The 23,431-nt window shown below is 40.9% G+C and overlaps 1 pseudogene; it reads left to right on the top strand.

The window, feature by feature from the left end:
• The first annotated feature begins 2,007 nt into the window (after positions 1-2,007).
• On the top strand, positions 2,008-2,126 carry LOC112483296 (annotated as a pseudogene).
• The last annotated feature ends 21,305 nt before the right edge of the window (positions 2,127-23,431 follow it).

The following is a 23,431-nucleotide window of genomic DNA, read 5'->3' as shown; positions in this document are numbered from 1 at the left end:
ACAATATTAATCTCGGTTTTTTAAAAAAATGCCCTCTGGTTCATGTCTTCATTTTTTCAGTGAGCCAAAAAAGAGAAAGTAAGGTTATTGGGAGGCTTCTTTGGGGAGGAAAAAAAGCTGTGCCTAGAATAAAGCAGGCCAGGCTTCTGAGCTGCAACCAAAGTCATCGCAGCTGTAGGGATCTTTTTAGGGAGTCCATGCCCCGAACAGGTTTCCAGAGGAGGTGTGAGTGACAGGTAGCCTACAAATGTCCACTGCCATGCTGTAAGGTGCACCAAATGCAATGACTATATTTGGGCTGTAAATCATAGACAAAACCTCTGACGAAGATACTAGTTGGACAGCTGGGTATGGAGGATTTTTGTTACTTTGATTTTTTGTTGAAACTGGTGCTTGAGGAACCTCTTATAAGAGTTCAGCTATCAGTCAAGCTTTGGGCTGAAACAAGTGAAACTGGGCCCTCTCTGCTAACATGTTTAGCTCCTCAGGTGAGATACATTCCGTGCATGTAAAAACTGTGCAAGCGTGAGTAAAGGGCACTAGCGGTTGACCACAGAGCAGATTGGGTAAACTCCCATAATGCCAGTTTCCCAGGCAAGGTTCAGGCGTGACTGATCTCTCCTTTCTGCTGTATCTGGCCTTTCTCGCTACGCGATGACAAGGGTACTGTGAAGAATTTAGGCTTCGCCTGGAGCAGTCAGGCAAACTAAATGCCATCTTCAATACGCTAAACAGTTCCAACGTATGGATGAGACAGATGCTTTCCCTGGCACCCATTCCCATCACGGGTGTTCTCCCTTGTTCAACAATCTACGGTCTAGCTATGTGAAACTCTTGTCCATTCAACTAAACTTTTAAAAACCCACTTGGAACATGAGATTCATACAATGCAGTGAAGTCAGACGGACTGCGTCCAAATTCTGAATTCGACTTCATTCTTACTTACTAGCTGTGTGACCTTAGGCAAGGCACTTGACCTCTCAGAGCTTCCACTGTTTGGGCTGCAGTGCAATTCGGTTCAGGCCTATGCCATTCAAGTCAACAAATACTTCTGGAATACCATGCTGCGCTCGGCGTGGCAGAGGCAGAGACGGAATCCACGTGCCAGCCCTGGCAGGTCAGGAGAAACGCAGAGGCGCCTAAGGAGGCAGCAGGATTTCCACAGCAAGCCTTCTGGGCACCATGACTCAGCAGGGCCAGGACAGATTTGCTCCTGAAAATCTACAGTGGACCATGAAGCCGTGAGGTCTCACGTGGGGTTTCCCCAGCCCTCGGGAGAGACCAGTGGTCCTCCAGCCCTGGTTCCCGAGCAGCCCTGGGAACCAAACCAGATGGCCCAAGAGGAAACTTGCCAGGAACTCTTGCCAAGTTTAGAAAAACTCATACCTGGATTATTCGTCGGCAAACCACAACGCATTTCTCTTCTGAGAGGAAGAAAGGAGAAAGGGGATGTGAGGGAAAGGGAAGTTGGTGAGTGAACAGAGGGGGTTGGTAGCACCATCTTCCCTTTGGGAGGCTGAGGAAGGAAACACAGAAAATCCTCCCAGAGAGAGAAAGGGGTGTGGGGAGGACAGTGTATTCTATTGGCAGGCGAGGTCCCTGAGATGTCCTCTGCTGCCAGCCCTCTGTGGGACACTGAGTCACTGCCTCTCATATGGATATAGGGTTAGGCCAGATATTCCTGAAACACTTGACCTCTCCTCGACAAACCTTGACAAAAACTATGTCACTGCCCAAACTCCATCAACTCACAGCACGTGGTGGTTCCAACACACATTCCTTCCCTATGAAAGACTGAAACAGCTGTATGCGTAGGTTGGCTGGAGAAAAAAGCACATTAACTGAAAAAAAAAATAAATCGACCTCTCAAAAGAAATGTGATCTTCCAAGCGTATCTCATAACTGCATTTTACTCATGTTTGGGTTTTTGTTTGCTTGTCTTTTTTGTTATTTTGGTCTTTCAGCACAAAGATTTGACAACGTATTATTTCCAAAGAATAAAACTAAGTCTACGGCCATGTCACCCTGAACAAGCCCAATCCCATCTGCTCTCGGAAGCTAAGCAGGGTTGGGCCTGGTTAGTGCTTGGATGGGAGACCACCTAGGAAGACCAGGTGCTGTAGGAGTAAAAAAAAAATTTTAAAATAAGGGATTGTAAGCTGACAAGGTCCTTGCAATCTGCGAGGTCAATCAAGGTGCCTGCACATAAATAAATAAATAAGATAATAATAATAATAACAAAGAATAAAACTATACCTCTGGTGAGAAGAAACTCAATGAATATTAATCGATGAGCAAAATATCGGGTTAAAGAAAAAGAGCTAAGCCAATTCTTTCCTTAGGTGATAGAATGAAAATAAAAGAAAGAACAGTGGGTTAAGAACTCTTAAAGGAAAAACAGATTAAGTTGGTTGGGTTGATCTGACATTTCTCAAAAGTTATTTTTGGACCTCTCAAAAAAAAAAAAAAAGGAAAAAAAAAAAAGAAAAAAAGGCCACTCTAGGAAAGTGAACTAAGAAACCGAATTGTTTGTGTGGATGGTGATGGTGCAGTGGCCTTGCCGTAGTGAAAATAAGAGCATCTGGAAGCCAGGCCAGTACACAGGGGCTGTACAAGCAGAGTTGGAGAAGCAGGATGACAAAGTGAAAGGAGACACAGAGTAAGCACAGCTGTCAAAAGGCAGTGTAAAATCAGATGCCATCAAACTTTACCACAGGGAGGTTCAAGAAAGGTCAACTGAGGTGACACATGACCAACATAATATCTAAAGAGAAATGGGGAAGAGAGAAGTCCTATGTCCCCATGTGACTATCTAGATGGTTCCCAGACATGCTTAGTTTAAGCAGAATATGTGATTACTGAATTCTTCCCTCTCTGTTGGGCAGAAAAGACGGAAGACTTGTCTCCAATTTTGACCTGAATCCCATGACATTTTGTCTCCACCCCACCCAGTGTACTAGAGCTCAGTCCTCCATAAGCCTCCACTTCATATGCCAGTCACATTTTCAGGGTCCCCAGGTCAGCTGTATTTCTGAATAATTGGCTACAAATTTAAGGATTCACATGAATCATCTCAGGTTTGATAATTCATTAAGATGACCCACAAAACTCAGGAAAGTGTAGTATTTACAATTATAGTCTTATTATAAAGGTTAGAGAGGACCAGCAAATGAAGACACTCGAGAGCCCTGAGTGCAGAGCTCCTGGGCCTTCTCCTCGTTGAATCAGGGCACATCGCCCTCCCATTATATCGATGTGTTCACCAACCTGAAAACTCCACTAAACTTCAGCGTCCAGAGTTTTTATTAGGGTTTCATTATGTGAGCTTGCTTAATTAAATCATAGCCACATGACTGAATTCCATCTCCAGCCACCCTGCCCTTTCTGGATGTCAGGCTAGCTCAAAGTCCCAACTCTCTAATCATGTAGTTGGTCTTTCTGGTAACCAGGCCCCATCTTGAAGTTATCTAGGGACCCACCACGAGATACTTCATTAGCATAAACTCAGGTGAGATCTAGGGGCCTCAATGAATAACAAAAACATATCTGTCACTTAGGAAATTTCCAAGGGTTTTAGAAGCTCTATGCTAGGAACCAGGGTCAATGACCAGACAAATTCTATATTATGCAATAAACATATTACAAGAACTGCAAAACAACAACAACAAAAAACAGATATTTGCAAGACCAATAAGAAATTCTGTCTTTCTCATTTATAGTACACATCTGAAGTACAAGAATGACAAGTCTGGTATAAATTGATCACACAAAGTTTTTGTGACCTGAATATACACCTCCAGGGTAAGAAAACATTGACTTTCTCCCCAGTAGGGTTGGCTTGGGCAAAAGACAAAATTGTTTTTTCTTCTATAGACTCACTTTCTATTTCAGCGTCCTCTCATTTCCCTCCTGACTCTCTCTTTAACATCAATTATCATCACTCCCTTTCACTTGTCACTCAGTAATATTGAGATAAATATAATTCATCGATATGTCACAGTATTTTAAGATACCCTACTCTCATTCATGCTATTCTGTCTGGTCTGCTTTTTTTAATGTCCAACTTTTATTCTCTAATGCTACTCATCTACAACATTCATTTTAAGCATCATCTCTTTGTAACACTTTGTTGGGACATATCTCACAGGCTCAACTGGGATGCCATCATAGGATGTTATATGTCATAAAGTGACCATTGATTCCTTTGTCTGTTCATCTTTGAGAGCAGGGATTCTGTTTCATTCTGGTTTCCACCTCCAACACCTAATAGTATGTGGCGTGTGACCATACATTAAAAAAAAAAAAGTGCATCCAATTAGTTGATCAACTGACTTCTTAATACTCAAATAAACATTCGTGGGTAGTTAATGAGCAAAACAACACTCTCAAATGTTCTGATACCCTTTCTCTTGTGCTGCCCTTATCATTTAAAGGTCATTAAAAGTCCATGTCTAGACTGGCCAAAGAAGGTGAGAACAAAAAATTGTAAATGCAGTTCCTCTCAGGAAACATGATCTATTTTTAAAAACAACCCCGTGAGCCAGTCCCAGGAGAGCACAGTAGAATAGAGCATCTTCTCATGAATCGCCTCACTGAATTGATTCTCTGTGAAGAACATGGAGGAAGATTCATTTGAAATGAAAACACTGGAAAATGAGAAACAGAGAAGAATTATGTGGACATGGATAAACAAGCAAAAGATGCTGAATACTGAAAGGCATCATTCAAGTTTGACATGAACACATAGATGAACCCTGTTTCTGAAAGAGAATGAATGTGATCAAAAGGGTTAGAAGGAAAGATGATTTGGGCAGAAAAATCTAGAAGACCTTAAATTAGAAATCTCCTTTATTCAGACTGTACTGTATGTATTTTCTTTGAAAATGCAAGTTCCTAACCCCATGACTGTTTTCATTGAACACCCACAGCGATGGGGCTTTGTTCAGCTGTGTCTAACAAAACACCAGTGTAAATCACACAGCAAGCATGGCCAAAAGATCACTAGACCAACAATTAATCAGGCTTTCCACTCCTTTCCAGGGGTTCGAAGCATTATGTCTAATAAGCTGAAATCTGTCATATATCTGCTAAGTCCAGAAGAATTCATTATAAAACAAACAAACAAAAATGCCCAAAATAAAACTATTTGGCCATTTGCATTATTTTCTGAAGCATTTTCAAACACATCCAATCTAAAAACAGATATTTAAAACAACTTCGTATCAATTTAAAACAAAGAGTACAAAGTTAACTGCTTGATAATCTTGAGCATAAACGATCTATTAATTCTACAAACTTTAAATTGGCAAAACCTCATTGTGACAGCCTGCTCAACATACTGTAATCAAAAAAATACTCTACCTATAGAAACAGCAGCATGAATAGCTTCAAAAAGAGCTGATCTGTCAATAGTCATACAAAAACCTGTGTAAGTGAAAGGCTTATTGAGATTGATGGACAGTTAGAGAAAGGCAAACCTCCAACCTCCTGAAAAATCTCCAGGTAACCCCTTTGACATTGGACTTAAAGAATATCCCCAGATAGCATTCCAAGTGCTAAGGTGAGATCCAAACTAGCTCATTAGCTGGCTACCTCGCAGTTTCTCACCCCACTCAGGGCACGTTATTATCAGCATGCATTTATTTGTACAAGATTTCTAGTAATAGACACCTCATTATTCTGCAAAAGAACCACGCACTAACTCTCAGGCATAACCCAACAGAGTCCTCTTCTTTTGCTATCACTGAAGGTTTTGGAGCAAAGGTTGAAAACTGACAACCATGCACTGGATTCAGCCCCAGATGTTGTATGTTTGGCAAAGAGTAATTTTTTGGTTTTTTTTTTTTTTTTTTTTTTTTAATTACCATTGTTAATCAGAATTCTTCCTATTTAAAAGGAATCATAGCTGCATCAACACAGGTGCCATATTTCTGCTTGGCAACCATTTATAAAGCTGAAGCTGCTCTGCATTTAGACATGTGTCCTCTGCCTTACCAGGGTCCACCCCTTCTCACTGCCTCTTGTTCCAGTGGCTTCGATCACTTCCATTCCTTGCCTGGTCCCCAGGACATCTGAATTTGCAGTACATGTTTTAGAGCTTTAGTTGACAATCTGTTCTCCATACTTTTAAAAGAAACAACATAAAAGATTCCAAGGCATTTAAAAGACAAAAAAATCTGAGGAAAAGTAATGCATTAATGGCAGACCAGAAAAGGTAACTCATTCTGGGTTATTATAAGCATGTGATTGACTTATATTGTCTCTATTAATATTTGCAAGACCTAGGGCAGAATAGAGATGGAGGGACCCGGGCCATGGAGCCTACCTCCTTTCTCTTCCCATCTCTGGCTCTAGCCCCAGTGCAAAGGGCTTCCTGTACACACGTGTGGATGACCTGACCTTATGGCCAAGGTCTTTTGATGACCCACACTTTACACACACATAGCCATGCCTTGCCCTAAGCATGGATAGACTCTGGCAGGAGGCCCATGCACACTGTAGAAATGCACTAAGGGCCCTCCCTCTGAGGAGGGAATTCCATGATTCGAGGTCCTTGGAACATGACCTAGAGCAGGAGGGTGGACCTGGGTGGACACATTCCATCGGTCCAGTGATGCCTAACCCCACAGAGAGGAGAACCGAACGAAGGTGAATACATTGTTATCTAACCTTTAGACTTTGTCAGTCTGATAGGTGGGAAACTTAACTTCAGAATAGTTTTATCTGACATTTTGCTTATAAATGGAGTTAAGTGTATTTGACTTTATTTTTAAAAGTAAATCATTCACAAGGCCAGGACAAATATTAATGATATGATCAACTCCAGATGTGCTGGGATAATGGGTGGAGGTGGTCGTTTCTGAGAGGGTCGGAGGCATGAACCACGTTTCTGCCTGTGTTATCCCCATTCCCCTCCTTCATCTCTGCATGGCGTTCTAGTCATTTGGATCTCAGTTTAAATGCCACCTCCTTAAAAAGGCCTTCCCTGGCCACCCAGTGTAAAATAGCTACCAGTGATTTCTTATTATTTATAGTCCTGTTTTAATTTTTTTGTATTGCACTTATCGTGTTCCAGTGTTTTTCTTATCTTTTTTTTTTCTTTTACTAGTATATTTACTGTTTTTCTCCTCTGCTATATAAACATTCAAGATTTGTATTTTTCCACTTACGGCTTCTAGATTTAATATAGCAACAACGACAAAAAATATAAAATAAGAAAGTTGACAGCATTGTTTATTAAATACTTAGAGAGCAAGGACATCATCTGTCTTTTTCACCACGACATCCCCAGAAAAATGGAAAGTCTCTGTCACATTGTGGAAACTCAATTGATAGACTTTGAATAAATGACAAATGTTTCCTTTCGTCCTGTTTTCCTACAGTGATCCTTATAGGCTCAAAGTGAAGAAGGAAACTATGCCACAACCTGGTCTCACTGGCTGGTCATTCCAGATCTCTGTGAAATACTCTAGCAAGCCCCTGTATTGACATCTTTGGTTCATATGGCACTCTGCCTCCCTAATCTGACAGCGGCTTCCTAGGAACTGAAGCGAGTTGTGAAAACCAGCAGCTGGACCATTGATTCTGCGGCCACACCGGGGTATTTCCCAGCAGTTGGCAAGCTTAAACAAGTTTAAGGGAACACTCCTAGTGCTGCTGGGAAGTGGGATCCCAGAGAACAGTGACGTATTGGGGTCCCCACTGGGCCAGCTGTGTCTTTCAGGGACATCTACGTTTATATCCCTGAGGCTTCACCAAAGGCTATCTCTTTCTCAGACCATCATTTTTGCTTTTTTTTATAATAGTAGAAGGTAAAGAAATTTCCTGGCATTCCATGTAAGTTGTACAAAAGTACTCTATTTCTCTGCCCCTGCTAACTTTAGGGTGCTCCAAAAGTCTTAATTCAAACTCCAGTCCCCATAACTTATAGATGGTCTTTTTACTGTTTCCCCAATGTCCTAGTCTTGTTAATAGTTCACAAAACAAAAGTTCTCGCATCTGTTCACAAAGCTTCCACAAAATAGCCCAAGCTCCTCTGATGAAGCTGCTGTGGACAAACCCATGCTGCTTGATGAAATGCTTAGGAAATTTAAAGTAAAATTTGAAGATGCATCTTGATCTCATATTAACCTGAAAATAGAAAGTTCATCTTTGTTCAACAAGCTAGATGGTCAGAGGGATCACTGTCCTGCAAATTGCCAAGAAATTAGCTTCTTCAAGTTCCCTGGGTGATGCATGAGTCTTTTTTACTCTCAGAACTGAAGACTGAAGAACGATGGTGTATGACACTTGCATTTATGTAGTGCTTCACAGTTTAAAAATGAAACTTTGCTATTTAGTGACTTAGAATAAGCGACTTACTATAAGATGAAGTAAAAGAGAAAACAGGATACAAAAGGTATAGGTATTTTTTGCTTAAAGAAAAGAAAATAAATGTTAATGGTAATCCCTAGGTAGTGGGAAAATACATTGCTTTTATTTTGTTCTTTCTACCTTTTTGTAATTAAAAAAAAAAATTCACAGTGAATATGTACTGTTTTCCAATGTAAAAAAACCATTCGTAAATGCTTTAATGTATTTCAGCAAGCGCTCACATGTTCTGTAAGTATTAATACCCTCACTATACAAATGAAAAGTTGCTCAGGTTGCCAAGGTGATAGCTTGCCCCAAAGTTCGACTAGTGTATTTATTTTATTTGCCAACTTTTAAATGAATCCTGCCAGCTCCACACTGACATGCCAGAGGAAGTAAGTTGGGGTTATGGCAAAGGCTAAAGGAAGAAGAGAAGTGGGGAGGTGTATGTCTTTTATTCATGATGTTGACAAACTGTAACTAAGTCAGTGATCAGTGCCCGTCAAAGCCTTTTTGAGATCGGCCATGTGAGGCATTAAGTGTCCTAGGATCAGAATGCTCCCAGTAGCTTGGTTTTGGTGATAAAGCCTTTAATCGCTTGCTCTAACATTAAAGAAAAGCAAAAGAACTTACGTCACTGCCTGCTAGCTTACCGACAGCAGCCCACTATGATTCATTATTTTGGCAAACATATTAGAGATAGTAATGTTTTATTTAGAAGTTTTGTACAGTTTAGCAATATGCAGATGTTATGCTTCATAGGACTTCGTCAGGGGTACAACTTGTAGATTTTGCAAATGTATCCAGATCGATAATAAATTAATCTCTTTATTGAAGCAGATAATAAAAAACAATCAACTTCCTTATTTTTTGTTGTTATATTTAATCCAGGAGCTATAACTGGAAGAAGATGAACCTCGGTACATTTGTTAAGCCAGTTCGCCCATTTATATATCATATTCCACTATTTCCAAGGCATTTCTAAATGCAAATGGCAAGTCTTAAAGGAAGTCGAGAAATTCTTTACCACTATATTTCACATGGATTTGGGGCGGGGGGTGGGGGGGTACGCAATAGCTACTAGCTTTGATGAAAAAGAACGTTTTTAATTTTTTCTTTCATTCTCCTTTCTCTTTCTGAGAAAAAATATAGCTCTACTAAGAATACATAATAACATGAAAGCTTTGATCATTACAAAGTTTGGTAAGGATCCGACCCTGTTCTGACAAGAATTCCCTGTATCAAATTTTTATAAAAATGTGTGCGTGTTGAGGGCCTGTTACATCAGTTTCATAAATCTTACTTTTTTTTACATTGCTGACCATAAAAAAAATACAAAAAAAAAAAATTTTTTTTGAGTAAAATTGCCAAATATCACAAATTTTCTTCAATCAGGAATGCTACCAAGAGGCTCCACATAAGTACTGTGATACTAATTCAAAGTACTTCATGCTACTTTGTGGCTATTTTATTAATATAATTACATAGCATTGCTTTTTATTATAAAAAATAATTCATGCTTACCAAAATTTAAACAAGGCATAACATAAAGTAGAAAAATCAAGTCCCATCCTCTAGGTTAAACTTGCCACTGCTACAAGAAAGTTGTAGGAGTGAAGGAGATTGATTACATTTGGTAAGCGGGCTCTCAGAACGGCTTCCGTTGCCTAAGGCTAGGTAACAAGCAGGTGGAAAAGCCTGGGGGACACAGTGTTGTCTAGGAGAAAAAGCAGGAGTTTTGACACCTGTCTTAAGCTGGATTCCCCTGCAAGTAGACCCTGAGGAAAAGATGCTAAGTGTTAGTCTTTTATTTGGAAAGTGATCCTGAGAAGCACTGCCAGTGCAGGGGACAGTGGGTGGGAAGTAATTCTACACGGAGTGCTTTAATGAGACGATTAATTCTGTAAGTGGAAATAAATTCCACTGGGGACCTCTGGGAAATGGTGGAGACAAAACACCTTAGAGTTTTTCACCCAAAAGAGGAAGCTGAGACATTTATTCTCCAAACTCTCTCCTCTCCTGGCTGAGGGCTATTTCCAAGGCCATTAACTTTCCAACAAAACAAACAAACAAAAAGCCCCTGGGCAGAGAGTCCCAGGTACTCACGTGAAGTCAGAAGCCTTTGACACAGAAGGGCTGGCATATATGGGAACCGTGAGTGCCAAGAGGAGATGGGCAGGGCACAGATGCATCTCTACTACCTAAGACAGGCAGAGATAAGCTTGAATTATGACTCTGCCATTATGTGCGGTATGACTTTGGGCAAACAAGGATCCCATCAAAAATTACACATTGTATTTGGCTATTGTTCTATCTGCTACATCTCCATCTAGCGTGGTTTGCCATCTCCCTTTTTTATTTATTTATTTTTCCTAAAACTGACTCTTGGATGCAGTCAGACTAGGGGGCTTACAGGAGGTGCCATTTCATGCTTTTGTCTGACAGTTTCTTTGTGTACTGTTTTCCCATGGTCTTCTAATCCCCAGATTCCCTGGTTCTTAGATCTAAAGTCTTGATTAGATTTAAGTTCAGCATTTTGGCAAAATTCCTTCATAGGAGGTGACCTGTATCTCATATTGCGTCACATCCGGAGGCTTACCTCACCATACAACCTTAGTTATGCTAAGTTCATCAAAGCGGTGCGGTGGTCACACCTAGGTTCTCTGACACTCAGATTCTTTATTTGTAATAAGGAGTACAAATAGCCATATTGCTGGATTCCTATGAGAATTAAATGATATAGTCAAAGCACCTGGCTCATAAATAGTAGGGGCTAAATTAATGAAAAGTGTACTAATCTGGATTAAGTACTGTGGGGGGAAAAAGGAATGACCTCTGAATGCGCCTTGACAGCTCTGCAGGGCAGAATTTTAAACTGAGTTTTGAGTCAGATTAAGGAGAAGTGATTTCTGGTGCGAGTTACAAAGGAGAACAAAAATACAGAGTACGAATGGGAGTGTGGCTCGGGAATGATATAAATGTCAGGGAGGGAAAGCAGCAATGAAGGGAGATCGTGGGAGGATTTAGGCAATAGGAAGCATCCAAGGCAAAACTTTGTTTTAAGAATCATTTGACTTGTGCTTCAAGAAGATAATGAGCTTCAGTTGGCGCATCAAGACCCTCTCTCTCCTTACTAGAAGCCTCCCTATCGAAGCCCTTTATCTTATTTAATTATGCCATCTTTTTCCTATTGGGCAGGACACAAAGACAATTTAATAACTCTACATTTCATGTGAAAAATGAAATGGAGAATGCAGGAAATTAGAGGCAGGGAGACTGGTTCAGGATCTTTTCCCTTTTCACAAGCATCTTGAGAACATCTGCTTTGTGCCATTCCACAGCATAAGAAGAGGGACAGAGTCCCCGCCCTTGAGGAGCTGACATTCCAGGGTGGGAGACAGATAATAAACAAGCAAGCAAATAAATGAGGTAATTTCAAGCTGTAACCTGAGCTATTAAGAAAAACACAGCATGATGAGATGGAGAATAGTTGGGTTGGTCCTGCTTTAGATAGGTTGCTCAGGAAAGGCCTTGGAGGAGGTGATGGCAAAGGTATTGAGTAGCCGGAACCCACAATATTGATTAATGATTAAATGTGGAAAATAAAGGAGAAAAAAAGCATTGAAGATAAGCCCCAAGATTTCTATCTGGAAAGCACCTCGGTATCTATAGCAGATGTAAAATATATCTACGTTCTTCGGCAAGGGTTGGCAAACTACAAATTCCTCCCACTCCTGTTTTTGTAAATTAAATATTGAAACACAGCCACATTCATTCATTTACTTATTGTCTGTGGTAGCTTCCAGCCTACACCAGCAGAGTTGTGTAGTTTCTACAGAGACTGCATGGTCTATCTAGCTCTTTACGGAAAAAGGAGATTGACCCCTTTCCTGTGGTATCAGGAACTGAGAGCTAGTCCATTTCCTCTAGGAATTTTCCAGTAACTAGAGTGATGATCTGCTGAACTAACCCTTCCGGTCTTTAAGTGGGTTGGAGAAAAATTCACTCAAGTTTAATCAGTACATGGAGAATGGGGCAATTCTACTTTCTCATCTCTTGAATGTGTCCAAGAACTCTGTTGGAAATGCCCATGTGAGTGATGAAGAAACAAGCAGAAACAGAAGCTCCACCCACTGGCCTTGGGCCGAACTCCAAGTGAATTTTTGCATGACCAAGCAGCTTCTAGTTCTCAGCTGGCCACATATTTCCCACATCTCCACCCCTACTTTCTATGCTGTAAGGTTGATTCTACCTGCTAATAACACTTAATCTGCCCAACAGCATCTACATCAGAGAAAATGATTGGGATCAGAGAATCCTTTCTCACCTCCTACCTCGTAGCCTCTGAAGAAGGCTCACCGCCATCTGCAAGTTAAGACTCGCTTGAAGCCTGAGCTGTAGGCAAATCTGCTGATACACTATGTCATCTGCAAAGTAACTTGTTGCAAAACTAAATTAACATTCACCCCAAGGCCAGCAATGTTTGAAATAATATTAAGTATTTTATTTCAAAATAAGGCTGTGTCCATAAGACTACCCCTGTTTCTATTTTAAGATATTTGAATCTAATAAACAGAACAGGCTGCTCTACCATCATTTGCTAACCGCCTTGTTACCATTTGTTCACATCTATTTTTTTGTGTGTTGCTATTTTGGGCCATGCTTTTAGCCACAGAAGTGAGTCTCAGAGCAGGCAGATAGGGACTCAGGAAAGATAGATGACGGTTTAAATCTATTCTCACAGGATGAAGACCAAAACAACCATCTCCTGTTCAAAGAGCACTCAAAGCTGGTGAGCTAATTTGCCAATTTTGAACAACCTTAAAAAAACAACGTACTTACAGGATTCTAGTCATAAGGCTGGTTGTATAAACTCTCAGTTTGGGTGATCATAAATAGCTAGAGAGACTGGTAGTCAGGTGGAAAGCACACTGGGTCTGGGTGTTAGGTGGCCTGGGGATGAATGTGAGCTGTGGCCCTGACTCTGTCCCTTCCTGAAGAGGTCTGGCACAGCACGCTCTCCCCTACACGCAAAATGAAGGGACTGCGTGGATGCCACACAACACCTTCCAGGAGTGACAGTCTGTGAATCTGAAATCTGTTCTTCCTTAACCCCTTACGTTATAGATGCAGAAGCTGACACATACGAAGTGAACTCAAAGGCTGCTAAGTTAGTAGTATAGCTGAGTCTGGAATCAAAGTTTGGGATGTTTTGTTTTAAATTAAGTGTGTGTGTGTGTGTTCTGAAGAGCTCAAAGTCATAAGAATGTAATACCCCCCCGCCCTGGGCCTAACCCAGTATAAATTTGTACATTTTTCTGTTTTTAGAACAAAAAGGAACATAGAGATTGTTCAGAGCACCCTACTCAATTTATAGGCAAGAACTTAAAAGACACCCCAACTGGAACACCAGAGCTTGGGGGACATCTCAGGCCCTAGGACTTCTGAACAATGATGTGGTTTGGACTGACTTTCATACCAAGTGGTATTTCTCAAATTTTCTTAGCAATGAATAAGTTATGGAAAAAGCTAGTGATTCAATGTCATTTGTTGGGTTTTCTCTAATTAAATATCATTTTCTAGGAGTCACTAACTGCTTAGTATAATGACATTATTGTGGCATTATTTTAATTTTACTGTGGAAATAAGATTATGCCAATTTCCTTTACCTCAGAAGTCTTGAAATGGAAAATTCTGCTTGAGGAAGTACATATTTGTTGGATAATTTTAAATAATTTTTAAATAGCACTGGTCTTTATCATGAGGCATTTCATCAAGAACCACTTAGTAAATTTGTTGTTCTGAAATACAAATGTACTTTTACAAATTTCCTTCAATGACAAAAGAAACCCTGTAACCAAACAATAGGAACTTAGCCCATTTAATTAATACATTGTTTGGCACTGTGCATAATTAAAATCAAAATGTCCTGCCCTGAAATAAATGTTGAATAGAAGATTAATTAAACACATTACGGCACATTCATAAAACGAAAGGCTATCCATTTAAAGGTATGTTTTAGAAAAATATACTTATAGAAGTGAAAACTTTCATTATTAATTTAAAAACAGACTACGAACTATTTGCGCCCTATGGTCCACATTTTTTAAGTCTGTGTGTATAAAATTCTAAAAATGGATTCGATCAGAAACTCCAAGTCAATTTTGAGTAAAGTGTTTTGCTGGGAAAAAAATTTTTAACATGATACCGTTTTTTTTTTAATCTAGAAAAATTCATTCCTATCATTCTCCCTGCCCATTTCACTTCCGCCCACTCTACGGAAGCTACCGCTTCCTTCGTCCTCATCTGTATTAATATGGATTTGAAACTGTATCATTCCATTTCCTTTGACACTCGATGTGAAAAGCTTCATGGTTCAATTACAATAAGAAAATCTGAGAGTCTGAAATAGATTTTTCTCTGGTTTGTTTTTTCTCTTAATGAGGAAGCATGCTGTTCTGATACTATAAAAATGATGCCGTAGGAATCGAACTTTTTTAAAAACCATAAATCATCGATACTGCCACTTCAAAGCCACTGTTACTTCCTCGAGTAACTGGAAAAGAGGAAATCTACACACACCCTGTCCCAGTTCCTGACCCCTGGGGCTGCTTGTACTAAAGAACTGTAAATGCCTTGATTGGTTGGCAGAAAATAACGCGGGGACACCCTGCCCTGCCTCTGAGAGCCACTGGCAAAGGAAAAGAAACGTCAGAGCTTTGGCCTCTTCTTGGTGTCCTGCCAACAGGGTTTGTGAGGGGTCCCGGTTTCTTGCATAGGTGGGCCAGGGGGCCCCATCAGGGCCCAGAGGGGTGGGATAGGATGAAGAGTGACATTGAAGCACAAAATAGTGTAAGCCCTGTGCTTATATAGTAGATGCTGCGGGGTGTCTGCTCAGTTCTGCCCAGACCTACTTTACTGGGCTTATACACCCATTCTACAAGTGTTGGCTGTTGGCAGCTTGTCCAAGGTCTCTGCTGACCATCGCCATGCCAACATGCTCACTCTCCCCTGTTCTCCCAGCAGAAGCCACAACCCCCTGTCTGACACAACCCACAAAAATATAGCCCCTTACTTCAAGAAAGGACCTCTCTGCAGCATGGTTTTATGCTCTAGGGCCCAGCCCCCACCCCACTGTACCCCTGGATGGGGCCAGGGCCAGATGTCACCTTAGTTCACATCCTTACCTAGCTCCATCTCTCTTCTACCCCACATGCCTTGGTCTCTGAAAGGTTTCTTCTGAAGAGCTGACCCCCAACAGATCACAGAACCCCCAGACCCTGGCTCACACCCTGCTTCTAGGGAGTCAGACCTAATGCAGATATTTTGACTTGAGGAAATGATTTTATTTCCTGGACAAGTATCTGGATTGCACTGTGTCTGAGAACCAATGTTTATCTTTAGGTCTGTGTGTCTGAGCATACCTGTGCCAGTGGAGGGCTGTGGGTGGCTCACAAGTTAACTGCTGATGGTGACCACAGATCATCCTTCTGTCTTATACACTTGAAGAGGCCTGGCCTTGGAATGCCAAAGGCAGGCTGGAGAGTCTAGCAGAAGCCCCCATCACCTTAGCTGTCTGTGATGAATAAGTTCCATCATTGTGTCCCTGTTGATCATCTACAGCAGGAACAGCTCCTGGGGTGAGACTGCCTGTGGGAAGGGGCTGGTCGCCCTTAAACGAGAAGTGAACAAAGATTCTGTGTATTGTGGAGTATTTCTCAAACACCAGACAGGTTTGATCTCTCACTTTTGTTTATTTATTCTCCCTCTAAGGAAAGCGCTTCCTATGTCTTACAGTGTCTCCAAATCCCACACACCCTTCAATGCCCTACTGTTCATATCCTCCATGATCTGTGTCATCCCAAACCCTTCTTGCCACAGAAATCTCTCCTCTCGTCCATGTTACACAACTCTTGTTGCGTAGAACACTCTTTTAGCACCTCATATTGTCATGCATTGTTCCTGATATCTTTACGTTTATGTCCCTTCTCTCCGACCTATTCGCAAAGCCCTTAAGGAGAAGGACTCTGCCTGATAAAGTATCTCTCTACACTACAGATACTAAGTAAATATTTATTAGGGATGTTGACATGTGTGTTCATAGCTGAGCTTGCAAAATGATATGCTTTCCTGTGCATAATAGGATTTTGTGAGGACTGCTAATTAAGATCTTTTCCTGCCTTGGGAGGTTACCCGATGATCCCAGGGATTGAAGAGGAGTTGGTGTTTTGTTGAAAGCAGAGAGATTCAAGTTCACAGAAAGCTCACTTCTTACAGGGAGCTCCCCACTCTGCCCCTAGGTGTGATGATCTGGTTTGAGAGCCTTTACCTACAAGAGATATAAGAGGAAACTCTGTGCCCCTAAACACAAGGCTATTTGGGGGTGGGGAACTGCAGTGTTTATAAGGAGAGGCCATTCTCTTCCATTAATAGTGTTTTGTTATTGGGTTCGTTTGTTTGTTTTTGTTTTGGGCTTTTTTTTTTCCTGGTTTCTGTGTCAAAAACTGTGATATGAGTTCAAGAGAAGAGACTTGCTTTTGGAATAACTAAGAGGTGGTGATGGTGGTGCTTCGTTCCCCAGTTGGATGTCATCTGAGCCACCTGAATGGCCAACCTGCCCCGTGCTGTGAAAAAACAGGGAGAGTTAGCCTAGTGTAGAGGGCCTACTGTCCCTTGGAGCAGGGATCCCCACCCCACAGGCCATGAACCAGTACCGGTCTGTGGCCTGTTGGGAACCAGGCTGCATAGTAGGCAGGGAAGCAAGTGAAGCTTAATCTCTCTTTGCAGCTGCTCCCCAGCGCTATCATCACCACCTCAGCTCCACCTCAGATCCTCAGGCATTAGATTCTCATGGGAGCATGAGAAGGTTGGGGACCGCTGCCTAGCGGTATGTGATGCTGCCTGCCTGTGCCCTTAGGCTCCAGAGTTAGGACCACAGAGGATGGATGGGGTCTTGGTTGATTAACAGGGTCTCACCTGCTTCGGGTGAACACTGCGTGAAACTACCAACTAAAATTCAGCATGTCCTAGGACAGGCTATCATTACCTAGAAAAGCTCTTTGCAATTGAGTCCTTTATCGGCACATAAAATAGACTTCACCCTCCTCTTCCCACATCTAAGCAAGCCAGACTTCTCTCTGCCAGAGTATAAGCAGTGGGTTGTTTTATAATTTAGTATCATTCTGTAATTTTCCTAAAGTGCAGATTGCCTGGAGGACCTAATAGATAGCTGCTCTGGCAGTCCTGTCTGCTAAGATCCAGTCTCATCCCTCTTATATGGGAATATAATGTTTACCCATCAAGGAGGTATTGGGCTGGGGCCCAGAAGTGCTGTCACTGGCCAGCGAAGGACCTTAAAAGGGCAAGAATAGAGAAGCCTAGGAGATAGATAAAATCATAACTGAAGCCAGTGAAACACTTGAATCATGTCCTAGGACCCACAGGCAAGGCAATATGATTTTGTAGATATACGTATAATGCACTTTGTAATATGAAAAAAATCTGAGTTCGGTACAGAGTAGTTCTGATAAGATTCATTTTCTCTTTCTGTTGCACAGAGTATTCAATAGAAAATATTATTTAAAGGATATTCTTAATATGTTCAAGCATTTACACCATAGACACTCAATTAATGTTGGAGAGAATGCAGAATGTTTTAACACCTATACTTGGAGTCACAGAGAGTTATTAATTTACAGAAGTTAGTAAATCCATGATTTTTTAAGAGTTTGAAGGAAACTTATAAGATAGTTCAAGCCCATTATTCTACAGATGTGGCTCTTTAGGATTGGTGAGCATAAGGAAGTTGCCCAAACTAGGTAATGACAGAAGCAATCATAATAGAGTCTGCTGCCTCTGGAGACGACACATGTCCAATTCTACAAAGGATGTCCATTGCTGTGGACAATTATTTGACATAATTGTTGAATTTATATACAGATTTTATATCTACCTCTTCGAGTTGTGAATGTTTCAGATATTATGTATTCAGTCTTCACATGTGTCCTTTTATATGTTTTGCATCCTACACATCAGTTGCAAAGAAATAAAAATTTTCTGTCCCTGCAATGTAAGAACATATGTACTATATACATAATATCTACATAATATAGATGTACCCATTCATGAAGTACGTATGAAATAACTTACTCTGTGTTCCCTACAGCACTTAGCAGTGCACCTTGTACACATGACATACTTGATGCATTAAAGAAACCAGTAAATGAAAGCTAAACCTCTTTCACAGATTTACTGCAGAAAAGAACACAAAGAAGTAGCAGAGGGCGCTCCAGTCTCCACTTTCCAGTCTCCACACAGGTGTCCCCTACCGCCATCAATTCTGAGAAAAATGTGGGAATCCAGGGACCTAAATGACGTGGCCACTGTCACACGGCGTGTTAGTGGTGGGGCAGGAGCTAGTGCACAGGTCCTCCTCACTTCAAGCACCATTTACCACTGGGAACATTTTACTCCAATGATACCTGGGTATCTTTTCTTCAGAAAGTATTATCTTCCCCAGCTAGACTGTAATCTCCCCAAGGACAGAGATAAAGTCTTTTTTTTTTTTTTTTTTTGTATAGTTGCTCCTTCTACCCCACCATATTTACTATAACTTGCCCATGGTATTAATGAATAAAGAAGCTATAATGAGACTTGGGGAGCATGATGATTTTAAAAACCTCCCATGAAAAAATGGAGTCTAATTCTCTCCTTGAATACAGATGGCCACATTGACTTGCTTATAATGGATATAAGACAGAACCGGCAATGCTGTGTGCTCTCTGAGAGTAGGTTGGAAAAAAGGGCATAGCTTCTGCCTGGCTCTCTCCAAATCCCAGGACACGAGCTCCCGGCACGCCTTGTCTGTGTGTGAGAGAGCTGTAAATACGTAAAAACTGACAGCACCTCTAGAAGCTTAATGATACCACTACCCTGAGTTGACAAATGGGGAAACTGAAGTAGAGACAAGTTCCCTAAGGTCACACATCAGAATCAGGAGTTGAATCAACTACATGTGACTTCATCAGACACGTGTTTTCTTCAGTTTTGATCTCAGGCCACCCAATTTACTTCGCTGAAGTCCAGTTTGGTCATTTGCAACGTAGAGTGATGATAAATACTCCCCCCATGTCATAAGATTCTCATGACAACCAAAGAAGAAAATAGGAAAAGTTATGCATTATAAACTAATCTATAAATAGCACTTAAATTCAGCTAAATTTAGAATACAACTTTTCAAAAGCCTTCCAAATTAATATAAATATTTAATCTGTTATTAAATATTTGTTACAAAACTCAAAGACAAGTTAATTTCAAAGATCTATGCGCTGCATTTAAATTAATTCAGAGAAAAATGCTATTTCTCGAAACATGATTAAAAAGCATCTTTACTTTCTGAAGAAGGCTTTAATTGTTCAAACCCTTTGCAAGTGAGAAATAACGTAGAGCAATAGTTTTCAAAATCTGATCTTTGGGGATCTGGGGAAAGGGTTCTTCTCCCAAAGCTGTTCTCTTTATATCTATTTTTTTATATCATACAGGAAAAAATTGTATTATTTGTTTCTGAAGAGGTGATAGCTTTTATTTGAATTTTAAAAGAATTCAAGACTTAGAAAAGGTCAAAAGGTCAAGAGCCACTATCCCAGAATATAAAAAGAAATGGAAGAGCTATGAAATACCGTCTTCTCCACTCCTCCAACTGAAAATTAAACCTGCCAGCCTGTGCTGCTCACCTTTAGGGATGGTGCGTGCCCTCTCCCCAAAGCCTCCCTTTCCACTTCTGGGGGTTTGAGACATTTGGAAAGAAATTATTTTCCTGCAACATCATGCAACCCTTGGTCTGAATTCCTGCAACTTCCTTCAATACCTGGTCCTAACTATACCACTTGGCTTTACCACAAGGCTGAAGTCTTGTCTTCATTCTCACCTTTAAAGTATCTGAAGGCAGGTGTTAGACTCCCCTTCTTCCTAATCTCTTCAGGTCCACATGGGGAGGACTATATCGCCCTCCTCACCGGCCCCATGCATGTATTAATACAACCCGTGGATGTGATGGAGTATGGCTCCCAAGATTACATTAAGTTATGTGGCAAAGGTGAAGAGATTTTGCAAGTCCCTAATCAATGGACTTAGAGTTCATCAAAGGGGGATTATCCTGGGTGGGCCTGACTAAGTAAGCTTTCAAAGTGAGGTTAGACTCTCCCTGAGCTTAGAGCCCAGAATCTGACTTCTAAGAAGCAAACCCCTGTGAGTTTTACAGCTTTGTGTCTGAGAGAGGACTCCATGCCTCAAATGAGAACACAGTCCTGCCAGGCTGGTTGCAAGCATTCTAAGACCCAAGAAAAGGGACTTGGCTAAGGTATCATTGGACTCCTGACCCTTGGAAACTGTGATTTCAAATAGCTGTTGTTTTGAGCCACTAAGTCCGTAACCATTTGTTACTGCAGCATAGGAAACTAATACAAAGGGAGAAAGAGGCACCGAACGAAGGATGTAGACAAAAACTGATCAAAGCAGGATTACAGAAACTAGCTGAGTAAGGGGAGGAGGGACATGAGGAAGGCAAGGTGCAGTGAAAGAGTGGGCGTGCCATGCAGGCTGGTTTAGTGGGCATGTTTCATTGTGATGAAATGGCCATCAGTGAAAAACATAACTCAGTTCAACACAACTGGCATTCACTGGTGCCTTCCACTTGTGCCGTTTGCCCCTACTTGGTCTTAGCTGTAGGTCATTCTGCCCAATTCCCAGGCTGGGCCTAGACCTGGACGAGCCCAGGGCAGGGCTTCTGCTTCGGCAGCAGTGTCGTCTCCATTCTCTATGCCCAGACAAGGATGAGGCTTCCTCGCTCTCTCTTCTTCGCTCTCCTAGAGGCAGCCTTCACTTTCTGCCTCCTGCTGCATCCTCTACTCCACGCCCACCTCCGTCTCATCCCTTCAATGGCAACTTCCAGGCAGCTAATGTGTACCTAGCAGCCATCCTCATACAAATCAATAGAACTGATTGAGGAAGTGGTAGAAATACAAGCAGAGATTTGGTCCAGCATTAAGCTAAAACAAAACGTAGGTTCTCTGGGAGTTTTGTGTGTGTGCCTTTCCTGTGTGCATAAACCTTAGAGATGAGAATTTCAGATAAATAAAGAGTAAGTTTGAGTCTTTGAACTTTCAATGCTTTTTCCAATTGTGTGTTTATTTTGTACCCATCACTCAATCTACGCAAAGAGAATTCCACAACAGAGAAATCCTCTATGAACAATTACGTGAGCGGATGATTAAATTTCGACTTGATATACTTTTACATCTGCATTGCAAGCTTATGCAGAGATAACTATCTTGGAAATACAGTATTTCCAAGTCTAAATGTCAAAGCAAGTTCAAAAGTAACTCACTGGAGTGTTTCCCTAAAGCAAAGCAAATAAATCCCCTCCAATTGCAACATGTCAGGGGTGTGCAAAGTTTAAAACAAGGGCGGATAACTCTACAATAAAACGAAGAACATTGGCAGGCCTGTAAAAGGCCATGTATAATGAGATGCTATTTTCAGCACATGCTTCCCAAACAAGGGGACTTTCTGCATTTGCAAAGAGCGGTCCCAGAAGTCATCAAAAAGTAAATAGCATGAGTAAAGATTTTCAAAAATAAAGGTATAGTTTTAAAAACACTAATACAAAAAAAAAAAAAGTCAAAGATATTTGTATTTGACTACCACCCACTCTTGCAGTTTTTCTTTCCTTTTCAACTCTCAAACTTCTAAATCACTTTGTTTTAGACATTAGCACTGCTCCTTAGAGTCAGAAAGGATCTTAACCCTTTTCCCACTTAGGGGGTAAAAAAAAAAGGGTCACTCACTGCCAGCATTCATTTAACATGACATGTAAGAATGCTATGTTTTCTAGGATTTGACATTTTCAGTGATCGAACTACTAAAAACAGAATGGTGTAAATAGAATGATGTCATTTGTGTCCAAAGACTATCGATATACTAGAGTGATGCAAAAATAATAATAAAAGCAAGATATTTCATGGCGAAATTTGGGGGTAAGGTTAGGACTATAATCTGTGAGTTATCTCAGGGCAAAGGCTGCAGCCACAAGTGCTGCCAGCAAATACTCTCAGGGCAAATGGGAAAAAAAGGCATCATTTCATCCAAGACTCTCATTTCACACACAATCAATTTGGCAAATTGTATGGAGCACCTTCTACCTAAGGGGCAATGTACCAGGGCTGTAGGACAGATATTAATATGAAAAATTAATAAGTGATGCTTTGACTCACTTAACAAAAATAAGTTCATTTTTGCCTTAAAATTGTATACTTATTCGAGGATACCGATAATGTATACATATGGAATAAAGCGGAGACAGATAACTGCAAAAACACTGATTCGAACCAAGTACAAAAGATAGACTGAAGAAAGTTATTTTGACTGCTGAAATATTGGACAGTAACAGGATTTGGACTAGATCAGAAGAATGGCTAATGTTCACTGGATAGAAGTACAAAAAGAAGTTATTTTTCCATAGATGGAATAGCGTTAGCAAAGATTCATAAGTAGTGAAGAATATGTGTGTCCCAGGAGATCTAAAATCTGATTTGATAGAAGAAATGCAAGAAGTATGTAAGCATAGAAAAGCATAGAATCTGGTCAGGTGGAGAAGTCTAATTACTTTTCCACTTTTTTTTAACAGCATTCTGTATTCAGTGGAATTCCTGACTGGAGAAAGCAGAGAATAGAGATTATATGTAGGAAAGCATTTGAGTCCAAAATTGATTTGTGACTGAGTTTCCTGGAGTCCTAAATAAGGATTACAGCCTCCTGATGTCGAGAGCTTAGCAGTAAGGATGTTTCTGACTGCAAGTAGACCTTGGCACCTTCAACAAATAAGTCAACTTATTATCTCATGTAGAATAAGAAGTCCAAAGGTAGATACTTCCAAGATATGTTAATACATGGCTTATCAAATTCACCAGGGAACCTTGTTCCTCTCATGTTCCTCCATTCTGCCATCCTCGCCACATTGGCTTGGACCTCTCCTCATGGCACAAGGTGGTCTCTGCAGTTCCCAGCATCACTCCGGGTACCA

The sequence above is a fragment of the Pteropus alecto genome, unplaced genomic scaffold (assembly GCF_000325575.1).
Source record: "Pteropus alecto unplaced genomic scaffold, ASM32557v1 scaffold65, whole genome shotgun sequence".
In the NCBI taxonomy this organism is placed as follows: Eukaryota; Metazoa; Chordata; class Mammalia; order Chiroptera; family Pteropodidae; genus Pteropus; species Pteropus alecto.
Note: the sequence above shows the minus strand (reverse complement) of the source record. Positions and strands in the feature narration are given on the sequence as shown.